Source organism: Notolepis coatsorum, assembly GCF_963971535.1.
Source record: "Notolepis coatsorum genome assembly, chromosome: 3".
Lineage (NCBI taxonomy): Eukaryota > Metazoa > Chordata > Actinopteri > Aulopiformes > Paralepididae > Notolepis > Notolepis coatsorum.
In genome coordinates, this window is record NC_140167.1 from 213,428,093 (window position 1) to 213,454,329 (window position 26,237).

The window sequence follows — 26,237 nt, forward strand, 5'->3', positions numbered from 1 at the left end:
ATAACCCTAGTTACATGAGTTCTAGCAATCGCTCTGCTCTCACTCACTGAGGACCCCTAAAACGGTCAAGACTCTGGAAGAGTGGAAATACGGTCACACCCCTCGCTTAAATGCATGGGCGAGAGTGGGTGTGGCCGGACAAGTGTAGGTGCATTGTAGCGGAAGCTTTCAGGTTGCAATAGGCAACAAAGAGGTCATCCCACTAGGGCTGTACAGTGCGACATATATATCGCACGTGCTACAGCAACATCCGTCTGTGCGATGAATGGATTTACTTCAGTAGCACTGGTGCGATAGGCATTCGGTTCATATAGATACTCTTATTTTGAAAATCCTGTCGCGGGTCTCATTTCTGCCCAAGCGCAGCTCCAGCTATAATAACTAGGCTCCGACAGCTAGCAACGCTCAGTTCGTTTCGATACTTTTATTTTGAAAATCCTGTGTGTCGTGACTCATATCCGCTCAGCTCACAACACAGCAGGACTCGTCTCAGTAGCAGCGTCTGGAACGCGGACATGAAACAGAGCAAGGATAGTGTTTTCGCGACCCAAAACAAATCCCTGCTGTTTTATTCCGCAACGGGTCAAATGTATATATATAACATGCTTTGCAATCCTCGCCATTCCTTTATGATCACGTCGTGTTAAAGTCCAAAATTAACGTTACGTTAGCGTAAGCTAACAACAAGCTGTTCAGAGCCATATAGAGAGAACAGCAGACGGGCAGAGTGAGGAGGAGGGGGGGGGGGGGCAGACATTCTCCCTTCTCTGTGTGTGTGTGCATTTGGAAAGATCAGATGAAGTCAGACGAGTATATTATATTGATAGTAAATGTACTGAGGGTGGACAGATAATGTTGATATTTAAACATAAAAAATACAATACATAATAAATGTATTCATGATCATAAAACGGTTGCGTGTTGTGAGTTCCAAAACATTTAACTTAAAGTTTAAAGCTCAATATATCAAAATGTGGCACTTTACAGTGAACAGGAGGTCTATGTGTATTAAAAACAATAGATTGTTTTTCCTTTAAAAGTCTGGAAGAGGTCAAAAATTAAAATGTCAAATGATATTTCCGTTGCCTTTTTTGAGTTGATCTAAATGTTACTGATTGTGTTAAATGGGCTTATGTTATGATATCGTCTCATATCGATTGCAGGCACCTGCATCGTATCATATCGTGGCATATATCAGCAAATATCGTATTGTTGTCCAAAGAATCTATATCGTATCGTATCGTGATGACACTGGTGATTCCCACCCCTAGTAGAGTCCATACACCCAACACCAAATCCCATAATTCCTTACACGTAACGTGTCTGGCTGTGTGGCGTCTATACTTTCCGTAGCCGCATTTCTGGCAGACCCTCTCTGATTGGCCACTGTTGCCCAATCGCGTGACGAGCTGTGTCTTTGCCCATTTCCGCGTCGAACAGCCTGCAAACTACCTGGCGTTCTATCGCCATGCTCTAAGACAAACTCTAACCTTAACCAACTTCGAAAGAGTGCCTAAGCTTAACCGTCGAAAGAACTTGCCGTCACGCTCTAAGACAAACTCCAACCTTAACCAACTTCGAAAGAGTGCCTACGCTTAACCAGTGTAGAAACAGGCGTCGGCCAATCAGAGAGCGTCTTGCCAGAAATGCGGCTACGGAAAAGTATAGACGCGGCTGTGTGACGTCAACTTGTCAGCATGAAAATGACAGCCAAACATGGCACTGCAACTAAATAACACAAATACAATAGGCACATTTGTGACTGTTACAAATATAACACGTTTTATACTTGTGCTACAAGATTTTGGCCTGTGCTACAAAACTATCAACCTCTGTAGCACCAGAGCTATGTGCAAAACAAGTTAACGTACAGTACAGCCCGAACTAGAGCAGAGCGCCTGCTAGAACTCATGTAACTAGGGTTATAGGATAACCTTCGTTATCAAACACAGTTGCACTGTCCGAGGGAACTGAATTCGTAGGTTTTTAACATGGCTTTAAATGCTCAGAGGGTGACCAGTCCTGGTAATTTTAGGTCCTGCTGTAGCTTGTTCCAGGATGAAGGAGCAGCATATAAAAAGCACTATGACAGACAGATATGAACAAATCAACGTAAAAAGGTAACAAGTCTTTCCTCCTTTGCCTTTCAGCCATAGGCCACAACAGGATTAACAAGCAGCATCAAGGCTGCAATTAGGGATGTCCCGATCACATTTCTTTGCTCCCGATCCGATCGCGATCATGTGATTTTGAGTATCTGCCGATACCGATATATTTTCTTTTTTTATGCAATCAAGTTGACCCTTAACTCAGTCAGTGCCGGGGATTTTCCTCATCCTGTTCTAGCTAGGCCACACTTTAAAGATAGGGGTGCGTCACCTTGTTTCTAGAGCTATATCTATATTCTATATTATAGCTTTTTTTTTTTATCCACTTTTTCTATATTTTCTCCCATCCCAATTTCGTATCATCCAATTCAACCCTCCCCTGTCACGAACGCTGTTTCTTGCCTCCCACAAGCCGGCTGCAATGTGGACTAAGTCATACATAGCACGAGTACCCTCCGGTACTTGAGGTAACAGCAGTCGCATCTTTTCACCTGCGCAGCTCGATCTCTCAGTGGCGAGGAGTAACGCGTGGGAGGCTCACGCTGCCCCTGACACTTCCTGATTCTACTGCGCAGGCGCACCAACCGACCTGTAGGAGTCGCTGTCCACAACGCCCGATCCCCACCCATCAGTTTCCCACCCCCTAATACGGCCAATGTGTATTAGTATGAACGACCAGCTAAACTGAAAGCAATGTGGAGCGCTGGGCTCGAACAGGCAAGCCCAGCGTCTCCGTCATTCGTGGCGAGCGCCTTGCCCACTACGCCACGTAGCCGCCCATTCTATATTATAGCTATGGATACAATACTATGGTCATTTGACAGTAACTATCTTCTGTCCAAGATGCAAAAAATAATAAATGTTTTCATGCATACGTTCGCGTGTTATCCCGTGGTGAATATAAGTATAGTTTCGGAGTGATCCGGGCTCATTCCTGGGAGGCTGAGTTATTGGGCGCTACGTGAATTCTACTAAAAGCATTGGCGTTTCATCTCTGGACACGCTACTATTTCCAAAGCAACTGTATATGATAGGTATTATGTGTCATCATGAATGCATGAAAGGGGGGGGGGTCGTTTCTGATGCTTTGATTGCCAGTAACGGCATTCGTTATGAACACACGCTGATCAGCTGGATCGGTACGAAATCATTGCAGTATCAAGCTGGAATTGACGTCAGATAGTCCTTACCTCTGATCGGGGCTATTCCAAAAAGAATATTCAAATTGTTTGATCGCCATCTGGTCCATCTGGTCCACGACATAATCCGACACACACATGCATGGAAGGTCATTAGACTCGTTTCAATGCGATCGGGTGAACCGCTCGACTCCCCTGACCCAAAATATGGCATATAACACCCGGTCTGGAATAGGGTTTACTGCACTCTCGATACTGCCACCTAGCAGGATCTGGCCGGTACTGCACCCTCGGGGTCCCAGTATGCCTTTTAACAGCAACATACAGGTCCGTGACATTGAATAGAATATTAAAATCGAAAAAAAGGAAAAACAATCAAATAACTAGGGCTAACCTTCGAATATTCTTTTGGCATTCGAAGCTTCGGGGCCGAGATTCGATTTTAATTCGAAGCTTCGAGATTTATTTAAGACAGCCCTACAAATAAAGAGTATACTCGTTGTTGGCATTCAAAGGATGGCGCCCAATAACGAGTATACTCGTTGTTGGTGGAGATTGAGTTAACACATTCTGTGCCATGCGTTGAGCGCCAATAACGAGTATACTCGTTATTAGATCGTTTTATCTTTTTTTCTATTTTAATATTCTATATACACTCACGTACCTCTATGTTACCGTTGGAACCCATTGTGAGACCTCGAGAGTGCAATACCGGCCAAATCCTGCTAGGAGGCAGTATCGCCTACCATTTGAAACCCTATTCCACACTGTGTGTTACATCTCATATGGTCCAGGCGGAGAATTTGGACCCAGGCAAGCGCAATGAGCACCTTGGAATGCGTCCAGCACACTCGATGCATATGTTGTGCCATTTCATATCAGAGACACAATGGACATCAATACTGGAAATCGACTTTAGCAAAATCCACATAGCGCCCCATAACTCAGTTTCCAGGAATTAGCCCTCTGAAACTATACAATATTCAAGTTCAAGTTCAAGTTCAAGTTCTTTAATAGTTGTCATACAGAAGTACAGAATACTTTCATACAAAATGCTTCTTACTGTTACGCTCCAGAGACTGTGCTAGACAAGATAGTATCAAATAACATAATAACATAATATAGCATGAATTTAGAAGAAGAAAATGAGGTCACAGTGTTCGGTATAGACATATGTACAATGTTCTGAGTTACCATATAATATACAATACACAATACTATGCAGTGTACTAATGTACAGTACTATCTAGTGCAAAGCAGAAATGGGATGAGGTACAATTTTAGGTACAATTTACAGTAAGGTGTACGAGTTGTAGTGCAATCCTTCATCCATAAATATAAAGTGTGGGGAGTGGGTGCTACAGTGTGTTTGTTCACCACGGGATAACACGCGAACATACACATGAAAAGATTGACTCTTTTTTACATGTTGGACGAGCGATAGTGACTGTCAAATGAGCCATAGTATTGTCTCCATAGCTATAATATAGATATAGCTCTGGAACCATTGTGACGCACCGTGAAAATGCCTATCTTTAGCGTGGCCCAGTGAGAACAGGGATGGGCATACAGCTAGCGCTGAATGAGTTTTTTTTATTTTTTATTTAACAGTATCCAACTATCCATTATATCCATCATGGATATGGCTTTTTTTAACAGTATATCTATTATATCCAACATGGATATATAGCTTATTTCTTTCACTTATTGCAGCATTGGATCAAAATTCAAAATAAAAATAAAGCTCATCAGTGGTGCACCACAAAATAATCATGTAAACTAAAACAAATGATGTGCAGAATAGTGCAATAACAAAGGTAGTGCAGTAACAGTTACAGCTTGACTAGCTTCACAAGTTCAGTTACATTCAGTCATAAATAATCAAATAAAATATAAAATTGGCTTAGTGCAGAATAATTCTAGACTGAACTAGTCTAGTTTAAAAAAAAATGTATATATATATATTAGTGCTGTCAATCGATTAAAATATTTAATCTGATTAATCGCATGATTGTCCTTAGTTAACTTGCGATAATTATTTTTTAATAATTGTATCTACCTTAAATGGATCTTTTTCAAGTTCCAAGTTTTAATACTCTTATCAACATGAGAGTCAACAAATGCTTGTTTTATGCAGCCATTTAACACAAAAGGATGACCCTCATACATTGCAAATTTGCATCAAATTCAAAACAGTGATGCACAAAATAACTTAAAAGAAAATAATCATTTAAAACAATGAATAAAGTGTGCATGAAATAATAGGGGAAAGAAAACGTTAGGAACTTGTTACATTCACCCACACAAGGGCTGAGGACTCACCCCCCCCCCTCTCTCTCTCTCTCTCCCCCCAGCTCTCTTTTTCTCTTGCCCCTTCCTCATCTCTCTCACCCCACCTCTCTCTCACTCACTCACTCACTCACTCACTCACTCACTCACTCACTCACTCACTCACTCACTCACTCACTCACTCACTCACTCACTCACTCACTCACTCACTCACTCACTCACTCACTCACTCACTCACTCACTCACTCACTCACTCACTCACTCACTCACTCACACACACACACACACACACACACACACACACACACACACACACACACACACACACACACACACACACACACACACACACACACACACACACACACACACACACACACACACACACACACACACACACACACACACACACACACACACACACACACACACACACACACACACACACACACACACACACACACACACACACACACACACACACACACACACACACACACACACACACACACACACACACACACACACACACACACACACACACACACACACACACACACACACACACACACACACACACACACACACACACACACACACACACACACACACACACACACACACACACACACACACACACACACACACACACACACACACACACACACACACACACACACACACACACACACACACACACACACACACACACACACACACACACACACACACACACACACACACACACACACACACACACACACACACACACTTTGAGTCAGAAACAAACATAGTATCAATGAGAGTATCAATAATGCACCTGAGTGAAGTCTAGCAAAAAAAAATAAAAAGTTAATCGCGAGTTAAAAGAATAGTGGCGTTAATACCGCGTTAACTTTGACAGCCTTAAATAATTTCATTCTGAATTATCTGTACTAGTGGTCTGTGTACTTAAATACTCCCCAGAACAACACAAACTAGGAACAACATTGATATTGTTACAAGGACAGATACAACCACAATGTCATATAGCAAGCAACTGCTCGTTGGGGTTTATTTCAGTATTTTATTAATGTTGGCCAGTTTTCAATAACCGCCCTTGGAGCAGATTCACTTTTAAATCACATCAACAACTATATTTGGAGGATAAAACATTTTTAGAACTTGAGAAATACAAACTGAACTAATACAAAACACACACACGATCTGAACTCTTCATTGGTGTACTTATTGCTCCCCAACAACAAGCAGAGATATGAATGAGTCAAGGCCTCACTGCTGTGACCAGTGTGGAAAGAGCTTCATCCAAAAGGCCACTTTTCTAATACACCAGCGCATTCATACAGGAGAGAAGGCCTATAACTGTGACCAGTGTGAGAAGACCTTCAGTAGATCTGGAGACTTAAAGAAACACCAGCGCATTCATACAGGAGAGAAGCCTTACTACTGTGACCAGTGTGAGAAGAGCTTCAGTAGATCTGGAGACTTAAAGAAACACCAGCGCATTCATACAGGAGAGAAGCCCTATAAGGGCCCGCGTCCACCTAGCGCATATTTCTCCGTGAAACATGCTGGGAGTGCGCCGGCAGCGCTGGCATGCAGCGCATCTTGTAGATGACAGAAAAAAATCTACAGCCATGCCGCGGTTTTGCACATATTATAGCATATTTGAATAACTTTATTGTATATTAATTATATATATAGTTATTGCCTGACACCACAGTTCGCCCTTTGCTTTTTATTAGCTTTTTAGTAGTGTATTCGTGTAGTTATTATTATTAGTTTTGTCGCGAATCTCAATGGTCTGTGGGAGACAGCCAGACAGTCAGGCAGCTCCGGTGTCAGGTTACAAACAGAGTGGTAGATGAATGGCTGTGATTGGTTGTCTGAAAATGAGCCCAGCGCATCGCTCTGAAAGTTGAGAAAGTTTCAACTTTCGACCGCACAAAAAAGCTGAGAAAAGAAGCCGACGGCAGCGCACTTCCTAGAGGCGGCCGCATGCGCTCCCTCCCCATTGGAATACATTGAAAACAGATGCGTGCGGTCAGAAATATGCGCCAAGTGGACGTGGGCCCTAACTGTGACCAGTGTGAGAAGCGCTTCAGTAACCCTGGATACTTAAGGAAACACCAGCATATTCATACAGGAGATAAGCCCTACCACTGTGACCAGTGTGCTTCAGTAAATCTGGCAACTTAAAGACACACCAGCGTATTCATACAGGAGAGAATCCCTATAACTGTAAACAATGTGAGAAGAGCTTCAGTACCTCTGGCAACTTAAAGAGACACCAGCGTATTCATACAGGAGAGATGCCCTATAACTGTGACCAGTGTGAGAAGAGCTTCAGTGCCTCTGGAGGCTTAAAGATACACCAGCCTTACTGCTGTGACCAGTGTGAGAAGAGATTCAGTCAGTCTCGGAGCTTAAAGAGTCACCAGCGCATTCATACAGGAGAGAAGCCTTAACACTTTGGATGCCACGCCTCCATCTCACGTCTCAAAACCTCATTGCGTGCCACCACCCACTTCAATGATAGCGCTCTCATATTTGCGAACGCATAAACTACATCTTAAATTATGGCTATGTGTCTAATCTGGCCGTCGCTTATCAATAACTTGTTTGCAGTCAACATTGTCGAAACGGATTGTTTTTTAATCGGTTCATTTCCGTTTTATACCATTTTGAAAAACGCTAGTTTCTTGAAACTTCCAGAAGATTTCAGAAGATTCTGTGATAAACGCCCTTTACTGTAATACACAAAACACGTTGTAATTTTTCTGCCTATTTATGAATCGTTTTCAAATAAACGCTAGATTATCGATAGTATATGTGTACTTATGCACGCTATAGAAGCGGGCTGAAAAATCGAATCTCTTATTTCCTGATCGCGCACACACACATAGGGCCCACATTGATATCTCTGTGAAAAAAGCTCTGATTATCCTAAGACTGGTAAAATAGATTCCTTACCTCAGATCAGATGTTCTCCAAAAAGATTATTCCAATTCCTGATCGCCATTCCAAATATCGATCGCGTTTATTGATCGAAACACAGATTCCACGCTGTTCTGATGGTCCAGAATGAATCCGATCGTCTCGGGTGACTTGTCTTTTCATTCAGTCTAATCCAATGGGGTGCAGTACCACAGGGAGAGACGATAGGGGGCGGTATTTTCCGAATGGAGCTCAGAGAGAGTTCTAGTGGTAACAGGAGGCTAGATTGATGACATATGAATGGAAATCGCTAGGGCTGATCCCTATTAGTCGATTAGTCAACTAATCGGTCGAAAGGAGCCGTAGTCGACTGCCGACCTCTTAGTCGAATACAAAAAAATATATATATATAATTATAAAAAAAAATTGTATCATTCTTTCCAAAAGAAAAGAGGCCTCTAACGCTAATGGCATGCATTTCTTCGCCAAGGAAATCATTCAAATAACCTTTGTTTTTATTTGACAAAAATAAACCAAGATGAATGACCCTATTGGGATTGAAGTGCAAACCTAACTTTCACCAATCTTCACTTGAAAAAAAAAATTATATATATATAATATAAACGGTTACTCTTGATCAAACAAAGATGAATGTCCCTATTGGGATTAATAGTGCAATAACTTGCTTTTTCACTAAACTTAATTTAAAACAAATAAAAGGTGCCTCTTGATCATCAAACAAGAATGAATTTCCCTATTGGGATTAATAAAGTGCAAATCTAACTTTCACCAAACATCACTTTTTGTAAAATAAAAGGTGACTCTGAAAATCGATTTAAATTTTTCAAAATCGTCCTAAATCCTTAATTCGAATTAATCGATAATATCGATTAATCGCCCAGCCCTACTCCTGTTATATAAGTCCTGCAGGGGTGGTAGTGCAATACCCGTAGTAAGCTCTGCTGAGCGCACCACTCTCTGGAGGGCCTTCCTGTCCTGTGCCGTGCTGTTTCCAAACCAGGCAGTGATGTTCCCAGTCAGAATGCTCTCTACAGCCCCGGAATAGAAGGAGTGGAGTATCTCCCCCGATACTCTGAACTTACTTAACTGTCTCAGGTGATAGAGGCGCTGTTTCGCCTTTTTCACCACATAATCTATGTGTCTTGACCATGTCAGGTCCTCTGTGATGTGGACTCCCAGCCCAGGTACTTGAAACTGCTCACCCTGTCCACGATAGCCCCATTTATCCGCAGTGGCGTGTGTGTCACCTGCTGTATTCTCCTAAAATCCACGATCAGCTCTTTGGTTTTACCAATGTTCAGGAGTAGGCTGTTATCCCGGCACCAGCGTGCCAGTTCATCAACCTCCTCCCGATAGGCCTTCTCATCATTGTTAGAGATCAGCCCCACCACCATGTGTCGTCCGCAAACTTCACTATGGAGTTGGAGCTGAACCTGGCCACACAGTCATGTGTGTACACTGAATACAGCAGGGGGCTCAGAACGCAGTAGATTGAAATAAAGGTGTTCTATTTCAATTTCAACCTGATTCAATTGGATCTTTGTTTCCATATGAAGTATCATAAAATGTATCATATAAAATATATAATTTATTAAATGTATCATAAATATATTAACATTATAGACCAGAACATTACCTCAAGTGACTTTACTTTGCAGTAACATTGAATTTGTTTGTTTGGGGGTGTATAACAATATCTATCAATTTAACAAGTTTTGCAGTAAAATATTTGTATACAAGAATCCATTTCATATATGGGAGAACTTAGAGATGAGGAAAAACTAGGGATGCACCGAATGGGAAATTCTTGGCCGAAACCGATACCGAAATGGGCAGCATTAGCTAAAATACTGTGCACAACCCAAAGGACAGTTATCTGCAATTTGTCATTGTGGTTGTTACTGTACAAATATACCTTTGCATATACATATATTGAAGAGAAATAAACAACAGATTCAAAATATTAGACAGCATATTTAGACAGAAAATATGAGACTCTGCAATGCCATGGAAAATATCAAATAAATAATTGTACTTACTGATGTTGTGGCCTGTTCTTATACAACTGAGCCAATAGTTGAGCAGTTACAGTAGCTGCTTTGAACTGATTGGCCAATCAGAATACACACCCCATCCATCATCAAGACAACTATTATGCTACACTTTGTACAATCACTATGTATGTGTGCAGTATTTGCACTTGTATATATATTTGTTTTTTTTGTACTTATCATACTTTCATTATTTCAATATTCTCTCTCTTACAAGATACTGGATGATCAGAATTGAGCCCAAATCCTTAAATATTGACATATTTCAAGTTCCAAACCAAACACAATCCTCAGTGGGACTTTTAATTAAGTGTCTTTAGGAAATGTATTAATTTGATGTATTCCATGGTTTTTAATAAACATTGAGTCTGACATTACTTACATTACTGACCATCCAGTTGGCCGGTGAATGAAAATATTATGGAATCAGATTACAAAAAAAGGAATTTGTCAGACCAAGATATTGTCTAACAGGGAGTAATCTGGTTGAAGATTTAATTTCAAGATGTATGAAACATAACCGGTTCATTTGATCAAATGTTGACGTGATGTATTTAAATTTGATATTGATCAATTAATTTCCAACATTCGATTAGCATCCCCAGGCCTGTTTAAATTCTGGGAGTTAAACTATGGGATAACCTTAGTGACGGGTTGAAATTGTCTACTTCTCAGGGGAGATTTTAAAAAGCCTTAAAAGTTCAAGTTCAAGTTCAAGTTCAAGTTCTTTAATAGTTGTCATACAGAAGTACAGAATACTTTCATACAAAATGCTTCTTACTGTTACGCTCCAGAGACTGTGCTAGACAAGATAGTATCAAATAACATAATAACATAATATAGCATGAATTTAGAAGAAGAAAATGAGGTCACAGTGTTCGGTATAGACATATGTACAATGTTCTGAGTTACCATATAATATACAATACACAATACTATGCAGTGTACTAATGTACAGTACTATCTAGTGCAAAGCAGAAATGGGATGAGGTACAATTTTAGGTACAATTTACAGTAAGGTGTACGAGTTGTAGTGCAATCCTTCATCCATAAATATAAAGTGTGGGGAGTGGGTGCTACAGTGTGTTTGTTTAAAGTGGGTGTGTGCTATAAAGTGTGTGGAGTGGGTGCTACAGTGTGTTTGTTTAAAGTGAGTGTGTGCGTGTGGATGTGTGTGCTATGTGTGTTTGGTGGTTGTTGTTGTGTAGTGTTCATTCATTGTTCGTTTAGCAGCCTGATGGCCTGGGGATAGAAGCTACTTCTGAGTCTTTCTGTGCTCGCCTTGAGACTCCTGTATCGCTTGCCTGACGGCAGCAGTTCAAAGAGGCAGTTGTTCGGGTGGCTCGAGTCCTTAATAATTCTCTTAGCCTTCCCCTTGCAACGCAACAAAAAGTCAAATTGTTGTAAATTCCCCACTATTTGTTATGCTGTGTATTATTCAGGCACTTCTTTGATGGCACAGGAATCCTATTATTTATAGTCAGGCATCTCTCTGGACAGCCCAGGGGTCCTAATGGGTTTAAATACAGCGGTCATCTTGCCGCCCATGTTCCATTGCTGTCTGCTTTCCCAGTGAGAGAGTGCGTTCATGAAATAAAACACTCACTCACTCACTCACTCAATATCTCACTACTTCATCCAGCCTTACAACCTGGATGGAAATCACTCACTCAATTCCTCACTGTTCATCCAGCCTTACAAACTGGATGAAAACCACTCACTCAATAATTGGCTAAGATTCACCCAATACCATTATCATCCTTGTGTGGATGCTCAGTTTCATTCAGCCTTATGAACTGGATGGAAATCACCTGTACTGAAGAAACCCCATCATCCTTTGATACCCACATTAAACTACAAAGGACTGTTCTTTGGTGTCTGTGTCCGCTCTCTGACTGGGGTGTGCTGTTGTGGATGAAGTGGCTCCAGCAAACAACATTACAACACGTTATATCTAGGGATGCCCCGATCACGTTTTTTGCCACCGATACCGATCACCGATCGTCTTGAGCCATATCGGCCGATACCGATCCGATATCGATCGTTTTTGATTTAAAAAAAAATTATTTTATATAATTATACTTGTGGTTGTATTATCTGCGAGACATCACCACCACGCAACAAGTCAAAATGCTCGCTATCTCCACTGTCTGTGTGTATACTCTGCTTTGATCAAATCACATTCAGCATGCCCTCAGCAGGGTATATCTGCGGCTCTGCAGATATACCCGCGGCTCTGCAGATATACCCTACTCCCTCAGCTAGCCCCGTTTGTGACTGCGATGCAAGCCGGGGCTCGAATACGCATCGAATCACTGTTATAAGACATTGATATCAGGAGCTATCTGTAGTTACTGCTAGATAACGTTAAGACAACGCATCAGTGAACTATTTAGTTTAATGGGACGTTTCGTTTTGAACAGTGAGCTAACGTGAGCTAATGTGAGCTAACGAGAGCTATCATGCACGTCTACTAGACTATTGCTGGAGCATTTGTTGATATCAGGAGCTATCAGTAGCTAGCCGGCTAGATACCGTTAACAATGCCTCATGTATTAAACTAAAAGTGAATAGTTGACTGGGTCATTCTTTTTAAACAGTAACGGTAGCTAACGTTAGCTCACGGAGCTCGCATGCACTAGGCTAGAGCAGACTATTGCCCGAGCTTGTTTACACGGGGAAGGGAGGAGGAGGAGGAGACAGAGCGTCTGAGACAGAACTCAGCAAGTGAGATCTCGTTTTTTGATCGGTTTTGACGATCGGCGAAAATAAAGCATTATCACCGATCACCGATCTCATATTTATACTGATTATCGGCCAATAACGATCGGTGGCCGATCGATCGGGGCATCCCTAGTTATATCTTCAATACAAATAATTCTGGACTACAGTTTTTTTTCTCTTTTTTTTCTCCTCTCTTTCTCATATTTTTCTCTGTTTTTCTCCCCGTCCCAATTTTAGTCGTTGTGCCAATTCCCCCCCTCCCCTACCTGGTTGTTGTGTGCATGTTCTCCTACTGGTCGGTGCAAGGGAACCCTGAAGTCATCGGCACGCTTCCTCCGACACGTGTGGCGACAGCCAGTGACTATTTTTTCACCTGGCAGCGTGGGAGCGCCCAGACCTGACAGGTAGGCGTCACTGTCCACAACGCCAGTTTCCCACCCACGACTTGCCCTCCCCCTAACCCAGCCAAACAACTCATTCAGTTTTCAATCTGGATTTAGAACAAACCACTGCACTATTCCAGCAGTCACATTAATTACAAATGACATTATATTTGCATTAGATAACAAGAAGCATTGTGCTGCTCTTTTTGTAGATCTATCTAAAGCATTTGATAGTGGATCAGCCTTTGCTCTTACAGAAATTATATAACTAATAATAATTGGTATGGGTAGAAAAGCCTGTGACTGGTTTGAGAATAATTGAAAAATGCCCAATCAGAATTCTTACAGATAACAAAGGGTGTTCCACAGGGTTCCATCCGGGGTCCAGTCCTCTTCACCTTTATATAAATTATATTGTCCATTTACACATGGATGATGTTTGACCCTCTTCCAGCAACTCTCATCAAAAAACTCTTCCCAACTCTAGGCCCTGCCCTACTCAATATCTTCAACACCTGCTTGTTTACTGGCGTGGTGCCCCTGGCCTTTACATCAGCCGTCATTAAACCACTACTTAAAAAACCGAACCTCGACCCTCTAATCTTCAAAGATTACAGACCCATCTCCAATCTTCCGTTCCTATCCAAAATATTAGAACGGATTGTCGCAACGCAACTTACTGACCATATATCAAACAATAATCTTAATTAGGGATGCTCGATATTGGCTTTTTTACCGATACCGATATTCCGATATTGTCCAACTCTTAATTTCCGATACCGATATCAACCGATATCAACCGATACCGATATATGCAGGGTTTCCCAGTCCAAAAAACTGAATAATTTCAGGTAACTAATAATTTCACTGGATATATATATAACAAATATTGTTATTGTTATTGTTTTTTTTTTTAAACAGATACCGATATTTTCCGATATCACATTTTACTGCCGATATCGGCCGATAATATCGGTCGGCCGATAATATCGGACATCCCTAATCTTAATGAATCTTTTCAATCTGGCTTTAGAGCCTTAAGGCCTCTGCATGCTACAGAAACTTCAAAGCAACTGCAACACAACATCGACAAAGCAACGTGTTTTAGACACTCTGCCTTTATGCTTCTGCAACATCGACGCGCAAAGTTAGTTTAACTAAAGTTAGTTTAGGTTCGTGTTAACGTTAGATAATGTACAAAATAAACGTATTTCCGGTGATTTTAGACGTCGCTCTTTTATTTTGAAAACCCCCGACCGGAAGTGTTATAGTGTCTGTTGCTAGCAGCTTAACTTTCTGTGCTTTTCGAGCTAACGTTACCGTAACATCATTAGTTTCCAATGGAGAGGACCTCGGCTCACATGCAGCTCAAACTACCTATTGGAATAAATAAATTGATTGATGTTTAACTTGTCCCTGTGTGTGTCCAGTCATTTCGACTAGCAAACGTTGTATTTAACGTTACCTCAGGACGGATACCATTGTATTTACTTGGTTAGCTATGTAGCTAATGTGGATAGCATTTTGAATAGACCCAATGCTAGCTGGCTGGCTACAGCTTTATTTACTAAATTATGGAGGCTTTTTAATCGTCAAGGTAAGAGAGGATTTGTCATGATCAACTGAAGGCGTATGCTATGGAACAATATGTGCTTGGGTTTTCAGAAAAAGGCGAGCTATGTGACGCTAATTATTTAGCATCAACGCTGGCAACAACAATGGAGGATGTTATTCTCTGCGGGACTAATATTATTCTATGACAGCCCCGCCCCCATTCGCTAACCAACCAATCACTGCTACGCAATATCAACGCAACGGTTGTTTAGGTTAGATTTGGGGGACATGTACACAACGTCCAAGCAACACAGTCTACAAGACCCTCTAAAACAACCGCGCTGATATCGCGCCGATGTTGTGTTGCAGTTGCTCTGAAGTTTCTGTAGCATGCAGAGGCCTTTACACTCCACCGAAACGGCGGTTAACAAAGTCACTAATTACTTACTGCTCTCTCTTGACTCAAACCTAACTTCTGTGCTTATTGCTTGATCTCAGTGCAGCCTTTGACACTATCGATCATTAGATTCTTCTAGGTCGGCTTGAGAATCATGTTGGCATTCGGGGTCACGCACTTGCTTGGTTTAAATCTATTTAACTGATAGAACACACTGTGTGGTCTATAATGATTTAACATCTGAGACCCTCCCAGTGCAATGCGGTGTCCCACAAGGCTCTGTCCTGGGCCCTTTGCTATTTTCGATTGACATGCTACCCCTCGGCAATATCATACGCAAATTTGGCATAAACTTTAATTTTTACGCTGATGACACCCAATTATATATACCTATTGAGATTGATTACAAAATCTTGAGGCTTGCCTGCTTGCCATCAAAAAGTGGATGTCGCAAAACTTTCTACTCCTTAACACATTCGGGGCCATCGGGGCCAGTCTAATTAATGTCAAGAGGACCGGGGAATGTAAACAAACGTGACGCTTTTAGTACAGCTAAATCTATACTTTATAGTATTGCTATCTGTCCATTCTCAGTCAATTGAGTCCATAAACCGTCCCTTCAAAATAGCTTAAAGAAAAAAATATCATCAATTGGTTCTCATTTTATAGTGCCGTGAATATAAGCATTATAGGGGATTTGGTCTAGTATATTTTCTGGAAGGCTAGATAAGGAGCTAATAGCTGCTAACGTTATATCCAATGCCATTTCCGTTTTACAGATGCTACAGAAATAACTCAAACTACATATGGTCGGAACGATCCCAAAGTATGTATGCATGAAAGGGGGGGGGGGGCGGGGCGGGGGACATCGTTTATTATTATTGATTACCAATAACCGTGTTCGTCTAACTAGCCACATAGGCTAGTTAGATGGATGGCTATAAAAAAAATGCCCGATCGGGCTGTAATTTACGTGAAAAAGATCTTACCATGAGCCGGTTGGATCCCCCCGAGCATTTCCCCGTTATCGATCGCCATCTGGTAGATCGATATGTCCATTGGCTGATGATAAATCCCCTTATTGCATGGTGAAATCTGCTATTCGAAACGTAATCCAAGCTACATGATGCACATCCAGAATCCTGCTACTGAAATCTCTGTTGAAAGAAAAAAAATAGACTGATCCGTTCAGCCACAGGGCACACTGCAGTAGTGCGATAGCGCCCCTAAGAGCATCTGGCCGGTATTGCACCTTGTCGAATTCATAGAGTAGGGAAAATCTGCAGTGCCGCTCGGCGACCTTGAATAGGTTATTAAAATGGAATAAAACCAATAACAACTTCCCACGGATATGTCCGTGATTCTGTCCACAACGCATGGATTCGAAACACGGATTTCTCTGTGTTAATGCAGATAAAACTGAGATGTTAATTGTTGGCCCCCCAAACCACAGAGGCCTGTTTCAGGACATCTCCCTCAACTTTGATACTTGTCATGTATCCCAGAGCTCCACCATAAAAAACCTCTGAGTAATTTTTTATTGCTCCCCTCATTTAACACTGTACTGTGTTTTCTATCCACTTTAGCCAAACACACAGACATATACACACTACTATGATAAAATAATAATCACACACAAAGGGATAATGGCTTATAGCAGACTTAATGATTTTAGAATATTTCAGATAATGAAATTAAATGTTTATATCATCATACTATCCAGTTAGTAACGTAACGTAACGTAATCATACTGTAACGTTTGGCTACTTTAAATCATTGAATGTAGAGAGAGAGAGAGAGAGCGAGAGAGAGAGAGAGAGAGAGAGAGCGAGAGAGCGAGAGAGCGAGAGAGCGAGAGAGAGAGAGAGAGAGAGAGAGAGACCCCCCCCCCTCGGGTTTTGTTCTAGGTTTGCGTTTTGAGCGTATAAGCTGCCGTACGTGATGTCACACTCGAATGTAAACAGGAAGAGTTGAACAGACGGAGATTGAAACTGGATGCTGATAAAGAAACAATGTTTAAACTTTTGTTGTCAAGCGTCGTCAATATAACCCACCCCATTTCCTCACGAATGGAACTAGTCTTGTGGAGTCCGCTTTGACCGTTTACCAGGGTTAGCAGCTATCGCTAGTAGCTTAGCATAATCCTAATGGATACCTTGGTTAGCAGCTACCGTTAGCTCATTGCTCGTGTCAATTAAATTACATGTTATTAAAGGTCCGCGCTGGTCTGTCTAATGAAATTACAACCGCAACATTATATCGCACTGTACAGCCCTGACTACACTAACGTTAGCCTATAGCTCTGCCGTCCCTTCTCGAGGAAAGCACTGCGAGTGTCTCTCGGCCGCGGGCGGCGCCATATAAACTAAATACTCGATGTTCGCGATATAGTACAGTACTACATCTCGGGTAGAACAATCCGCGATACATCGAGTATACTCGATATATCGCCCACCCCTAGCATGAAGCCATCAAAAATTAAACGCCATTTAGAAACAAAACACACTTATAATTCTTCATAATACAATGCCGTTCAGTATCCCCTGATCGGGTCATCTCTGCTACAGTTCAATTCAGACAATATACTCGTTATCACCATACATAACGCTTATATTGAAACACGTTGACATTAGGGCCGTTCTTTCAACCTAAAAGTGCACTTTCTTCAACCTCGAAACAAAATTCCTTTAGCAACCCGTGTTACCAAGTAAACAAATCACAGAACGGTAGCCAGTTAGTAGGTATCAACGTTAGCTCCCGGAACGGTAGCTAGTTAGCCAGCACCATCCAGGTATCAACGTTAGCTCCCGGAACGGTAGCTAGTTAGCCCGCACCATCCAGGTATCAACGTTAGCTCCCGGAACGGTAGCTAGTTAGTTAGCACCATCCAGGTATCAACGTTAGCTCCCAGATCTCGAAATACCCTGGTATACCGTAATACCGTCATACCGCCCAAGCCTACTGCCTTCTGTAGTTCTCTGTAGCTCACTTGGTAAAGCATGGCACTAACAAAGCTGAGGTTGTGGGTTCGATCCCATGGGACTACATATACTGAAAATCTATGCACTTGTGTACTATACGTTGCTATGGATAAAATTGTCTGCTAAGAAGCTTTTTTTTTTCATTGGGTTTGTAGCCCTAGTTGCACTTGTTTATTTTTGTTTCATGTTTTTAACAGTGCATGAAGGATTGTGTATTACTGCACATTTTGTGTGAAATAAATCAGAGTGGTTAAGAAATTTGGGTCGCAACTTAATGACTATGGAAAAATGTGGGTCCTGAGGCTAGAGCAGTTGAGAACCAGTGTATATAGAGCCTTGCATGAGAACAAGGAGACCAACCAGGGTGGACCAAGCTCAGGTAAGCCATTTTAGCATGCAAATGTAACCGGTGTGTTACGTCTGCATTGTGTTCTGGTGTGTGTGGCGACATTAATCAGGCATGAGGCAGTACTGGGTATCAGGCTCATTTACTGGAGGTCTCTGTTAGCGCTTTTAAACCGCCCGGGCTCCAGTTCAAGCTCCAGCTCCATTCTGAACCCTCTGACGAACCACCCCGCGTTTACACCCATTTAAGCAGAACCAACATTCCACCGTCTCAGTCATCAACGGGGGCGTTACTCAGGTAAAAATTATGCGTGGAGAGCTAGGCTCAACGTGCGAGCGCACACACAAAAGAAGACACGCACACACACGCTGTATACGTTTGAAATGAATCGTTCCATCGTTAATGACTTGTTTTAATGGGTATCATATAGTAGTAAATACTACTGTAGAATTTTTTTTCTTTTTTTTTTTAGAACATGACATATTAGCATGACATCTGATCTATTAATGCCAATAATGGTGTAAAGTGTAAATGATGGATTAGTCAGTAGTAATTCATGACAGCCCGTTTAGCTCAGCTGGTTAGTGCACTGCCTGTGGAGCGTATGGTGCCAGGTTCAAATCTTGGTTACCTTTTTTTTCTTTTTTGTAACGTTAATAAATGTATCCACTCTGGTGTCCCAAAAAGGACAATAAATTATAACACTACCTTATGCATACTGCACCTTATGTGAATACTGTGATACTGTATATTTCAGTTAGATAGTAAATTATATTTATTTAATTGTTTACACTGCTTGTGTACTTTTTACTACCTGTACCCCCCCCCCATGCTGCTATGATGCCTGAATTTCCCCAAGGGGATCAATAAAGGAATATCTTATCTTATCAACCAGAGTTTGAACCTGGCACCATACGCTCCACAGGCAGTGCACTAACCAGCTGAGCTAAACGGGCCGTCATGAATTGCTACTGACTAATCCATCATTTACACTTTAAGTGGCAATTGCGGTTGTCACCCATTGTTGGCATTAATAAATCAGATGTCATGCTAATATGTCATGTTCTACAGTAGGACTTACTACTATATGATACCCATTAGGGGTGGACGGTATAAATTTGCGCGACAGTATGGATTTTGACTATACCTTGTGACCGGTATAAGCAGCTAAGTCACAGCAGTAGCAATGACATCAACGTTACTTGACGATTCACTCTGCGTTTGCAGTGGTCGTTGCATAGTGTTTAATTGTACTGAGTTTTTCTCCACTTGCTCACGGACCTTGCCATATAGTTTGGGCATTTCAATTTTGCTAAGGAGGATGAGAGGAGACCTCACGTTAGACGATAACTAATGTTCAAACGTGACTCCGTGGCACCAGTTCCATTCGTGAGGAAAGGGGGGGGGGGGGGGCGTATATTGACAAGGCTTGAAAACAGAGGTTCAAAGATAACTTCACATTTATTCGGCTATTCATTCCTTTATATCGCTTTAGCCATTGGGCTGCTCTCGTTTCCAACTCTGGTGTGACATATCTCTCTCTCTCTCTCTCTCTCTCTCTCTCTCTCTCTCTCTCTCTCTCTCTCTCTCTCTCTCTCTCTCTCTCTCTCTCTCTCTCTCTCTCTCTCTCTCTCTCTCTCTCTCTCTCTCTCTCTCTCTCTCTCTCTCTCTCTCTCTCTCTCTCTCTCTCTCTCTCTCTCTCTCTCTCTCTCTCTCTCTCTCTCTCTCTCTCTCTCTCTCTCTCTCTCTCTCTCTCTCTCTCTCTCTCTCTCTCTCTCTCTCTCTCTCTCTCTCTCTCTCTCTCTAAACATGTACACTAAAGTTTTGGAGTTGTATTGTGTTTGAGTTGTTTGAGGGAAAGAGACCTCCTGTCCTGCTGTAGTTTTTATTTTCAGTTTTTCAGAGATGGAAGTAACTTGAGAAAAGGTTTTGCATTTTTCTATTGCAGTTTTGCACAATAAATGTTCTTAAAATACCTCTGTACTATGTGAAATATGTCCTAGTAATACAAGAGTACAGCAATAGCTGCCATACCAGTGTTTTACCTTCAGAAGCATTTATATAGACATTTTAATATAAATGAATATACCGTGATATATATACCGTTATCGTCTATGCTTCAAATTATACCGTGATATAAATTTGAGACCATACCGTCCAGCCCTAAATTAAAACAAATCATTAGAATAATAGAAGCCTACTTTGCTGGAACAATTCATTTCAAACGTATACGGTGTGTGTGCGTGTATTCTTTTGTGTGTGCGCTCGCGCGCTGACTCGCTACTACTCGTCTTCACAGCCTAGAATATGACACGCCCACTGATGATGTCACGGTTCGCGAGGAAAAACCAACTATTTTCCGGTGTCAGCTGAGCACCGATTTGTCACGTTCTGAACCAATTAATCCCGGTCTGAACGCGCCGGCCGGTGCGAGATTACGTTCGGGAACCGGCTCCAGCACGGAGCCTGGCCGGTGTAAAAGGGATATGTGTGACACACATCGGATGCACAATCATTAGGTTTGGTGTGCACTTCATAGGCATCTGAAAATACTGTTACAAATTACACTATTATATATATTCTGTTTGGCAAAAACTAAATTAAATTCCATAAACAATCTTAACAAAAATATTAAATATTACCCATATTCACTTCTATAACAAATGTGAAAAGAAAACACATTATTATCAGACAGTATCATTCTTAACATTCAAATAAGGCTTCAGTAAGATTAGAACAACATGTAACTCTTGTCTTATAATAACAATCACACTAGCCAGACTCAACTTATATAGCTGAACTGATGTGGATCAGCTATAAGGCTATTAGGCCGACAGCCTTTCATTACACAGGCATTGCTGGCCTCCCGACCACTGGCACCAAGCCTCTTCAACTCATTCAGAACGCAGCCCGCCTGATCTCAAACCTACCGAAGTCAGCCCACGTCACCCCACTTCTCAGGGACCTGCACTGGCTCCCCATTGCCGCACAAATCCGCTTCAAGGCCCTCGACCTGGCATATCATGCAGCGAAGGGAACCGCTCCCACCTACCTCCGGTCAATGGTCTCTAACTACACCCTCAAGACCCCTACGCTCTGCATCTTTTGGCCGCCTCAGACCTACTCCTATCCGAGCTCCGGGAGGGTCATCAAAGAGAAGTTGCCTATTCTCAGTCCTTGCCCCACAATGGTGGAATGAACTACCCACCCCAGTTAGGACAGCCGAAACCCATCGACTAAAAACGCACTTCTTCAACCATTATCTGAAAAAAAAATATTTAAATGAAATAAAAATATCTAACCTTAACTAACCATACTGTCATGCACTTGTCCTAATAAACTAACCTACACTGTAACACGCAACACTTTGATGAACATTGTTACTCAGCTGATAGAGTTGTGCCCTTCCTGATGACTTGTCATATAGAACTTGTAAGTCGCTTTGGATAAAAGCGTCAGCTAAATGACTAAATGTAAATGTAAATGTAAATGTATCTGGAGAAATGTAATCTTTTATTGTGAAGAAAATTACGTCGCTGCAGTTGACCATGGAGATGGTAAAGTACTATAAATGTAAAACATTTGGCATTTTTTACAATTAAGGTGGGATTGTACAACTTCAAGGCTCCTTTCGAGTGCCGATGCTGCAAGGAGGAGCAATAAGAGGAAAACAAAGTAAACATAATTGTACTTACAGATGTTGTGGTGTCCAGTCTGCTGTCTGTTTCTACAAGAAGAAGGTTTTGATCCAGATGTTTTGAGTAGAAAGCCTTGGTCCAGTAGAGTTCCGTCACAGAGACTTACACTGTAAACACACAAAAGCATTTGTTGAATAATCAGGGTTCCAGACTAACTTTTTACATTGGTTGCACCAGTGCGCCTAACTTTTTCATTTAGGTGCACCAGCTCATAATTTAGGTGCACCCAAACATTTCCACTGCGCCTTTTGCCACTGCAATAATAAATTTTAAGCGTTACCTTTACCATTACCTTTTTTGTCAGTTTCCATACACATTAGTAATTTCATAAGATGTTATGTAAATTATTGTAAAAAATAACATTGTATTACAGTTAGCTCGCAAAGTCCAATCCTTCACATTTTGATGTCTATTTTAACACATTCAGCTCAGCTCCAAGCTGTCCCCAAGCCTGTTTTTGGGATTCGAACATTCGCCAGGTTTTTTCGAACGGATGTTCGAACCATCGTTTTTAATCATGCAAACAATTTGCTCCTAAATAGGGAGGTGATTGATTGATTGATTGATTGAAAACTTTATTAACAGATTGCAGAATGGGTACAATACAGTACAGCTCAATGGTGTAGTCTGACGTCACTTTGGACCGCCTGCAAGGTCCACCCGTATAGGGATTTATCTTTGGGAAAATGGATTATCGGCTATTGTAACAATTCTACCTCATGAACATTTGGAAAGCTTTCCATTTTTGCACAAAATGAGTTCCCTTCTATCACCAACATTATTTGTTAAGCATTTTTGGTTGAAATAAAATTCAGCGATTTTCTTTATTTTTTTTTAACAATTAATTGCGAATATTTTCATGTTAAGCTATAGATCAGGGGTAGGCAACCTTAGGCACGCGTTCCTGCATAGGCACGCGGGGGCATTTGCATAGGCACAGGGGGCAGCAGTAAAAAAAAAAAAAATTATACTTTTTTTTTTTTGCTTTGAAATATTATAGTGAAATATTTTGCACTGTTGTCGCATTTATCTTGTTGAAATCCTCCCACAGGTTCTTTTTACTACCACATATTTAATTGAGACCCTTTATTTGTTTATTATTTCAATTTAGCTGGAAATAAATTGCTACATCATTCAGTAACATTTGCAGAGCCTTATAACAAAAACATTATTACGGTCACCATTGTGACAGGTGGGATTAATCAACTAATTTTATTATTTATTTTTCTATTTCATTGAACATTGCACATGTTAAAAGCCATATTCTTTACTCAAAATGTGAGTATTACCAAGTCAACTTGTGTTCTTAAAACAATGACAATAAACATAGTTTTATTAGGTTGAAATAATGTGGTTGTGTACTTATTCTTCTGGATTATTATGGATTGAAAACTAAAAACCTTAATGCACAGTAACTGAACTCAATATTTTTAAGTTCTGGTAACTTATTATTATATATTTTTTACAGTGTAGTCTTGCGATCAATCAAAACTTATTTACACGATATACCTCACATTCACCCTCCATTCACATCCTGGTGTTCTCCTGGTATTCTCCATTAGGCCTGTAGGTGGAGCTATGACAGCACACGTACAGTACACACACCGATGGTGTGTGATGTGTCCAAAAATGAATGGGCAAATGTGAGTGAAATGGTCGAACTGTATGCAGCTGTTTGTCTGCATTGCATCCCCCCCCCCCCCCCAACTCAGATTTAGGGTTGATACAACCATCATAATAATATTGTTAATAATAACGATAATGATGTAATAATGTAAAAATTATCATTAAAAATACCTGATTATGAGAAAAAATATTTACGATGCATGAAATATTGTTGAGGCACACTAGTTACAACTATATTTCAAACAGGCACTCCATGTCAAAAAGGTTGCTGACCCCTGCTATAGATTGTGGATGAATACGCACAGAAAGGTACACCATGCAAATGTTGATGCTTTATTTGTTTTAAACAAGACGATTAAAAAATGGGCAATGGGCAAATACATTGTGTTTTCAAGATGATGGACCGGCCGGAAACAGCAATCATGTAACCACTACACCTCCCTATACTAATAGTCTTTCGGGTATTTTATTTTGAAAAATGTCCACTACCGTCCGTGCCTCAACCCAGCGTACTGTCGAGTCTTGACTAGCAAAGTTTAGGCACATAACGCACATTGCTGCGGTTGAGTAGTAGACGTACCTACTTACTGGTCACGGGAGGCTTGAATAACGTTTGAATGATAATCCATTTTGTGAATACATTTGTTGAAACAGCTTTGTTGGCTGATGGCTCCTGCTATCTTAACGTTAGCTAAAGCTAAAGGGCTACACTCTAATGTTACATAGCTTAATTAACGTGTATGTATAACATACCTGTGTAATGTTAAGCAGCTTGTGTTCCGCTGGGAAAGCATCACTGCATACACTTTGTTTAATCCAAACGTCCATTCGGAAACGTTGTATTATGCAATGAAACGCTGTGCTTTTTTTATCGTTTCAATTAGGAAAGTTGATGCTCGCATGGCTTTTTTGTTTATCCCATCATTCAGCGAATAATAATGGCAGGGTGATGATCAGAGCCAATCAGAGGCAGATCTGGGCTGGTCTTTGCATAATGCACGTGTTATAGCCAATCAAAGGCAGAGATTTAAAAAATTTTGAACGCACATGGCCACGGGGAAAAAGACGCTAAACACACACAGACACACACACACACACACACACACACACACACACACACACACACACACACACACAGACAGACCTGCTGGGAGCACCAGTGCGACAAGGGAAAACATCCAGTCGCACCCTGGAGCGCTGATAATCCAGGACTTTATGTGGAGTGTATCGAGGCTCGTGTTGATGACGTGTGGTGATGTTGAACCTCACTCGCGGGTCGTACCACGTGACTGATTCAGGACATTTGGCGCATGATTCAAGATAATGGGGCAACGAAACGCAATAGTCTCCTATGACATCACATTGTGTCGACTTAGGCATTTATTGCGTGTTTGTTTGCCATTTGTTCCAGCCTCTTTTTTTGTGATGGAACCAGCTAGAGAGGAGATTTTCCCTGCCTGGGAACATTTTGATCCGATTTCTCATAATAAGGTATGCACATAGTAATAACTAACTGAGCTGATCTCTCTAAGTATTCACATAGTAATAACTAACCACAGTCTGTAGTCAACTGCCTCCACGCTATAAAAACCTGGATGGCAACCAAATTACTCAAACTCAACAGCAAAAAGACAGAGCTCATGGTTGTGGCCCCCAAGGCACTGCTCGGGAAGGTTGGAGATCTCCTCCTCCACGTTGACGGCTCTTCCATCTCCCCGTCTCTCGAAGTCCGTAACCTGGGCGTCACCCTTGACTCCACACTTTCATTTCACTCCCACATCAAATCTGTCACCAAGTCTGCCTTCTACCACCTCAGGAACATCTCCCGTCTCCGACCCTCACTCTCAGACTCTGTGGCGGAGACCCTGATCCACTCATTTGTCACCTCCCGGTTGGACTATTGTAATGGAGTCCTGTTCGGGGTACCCAGCAAAGCCCTGGACAGGCTCCAGTATGTCCAGAACTCAGCTGCCAGGGTTCTCA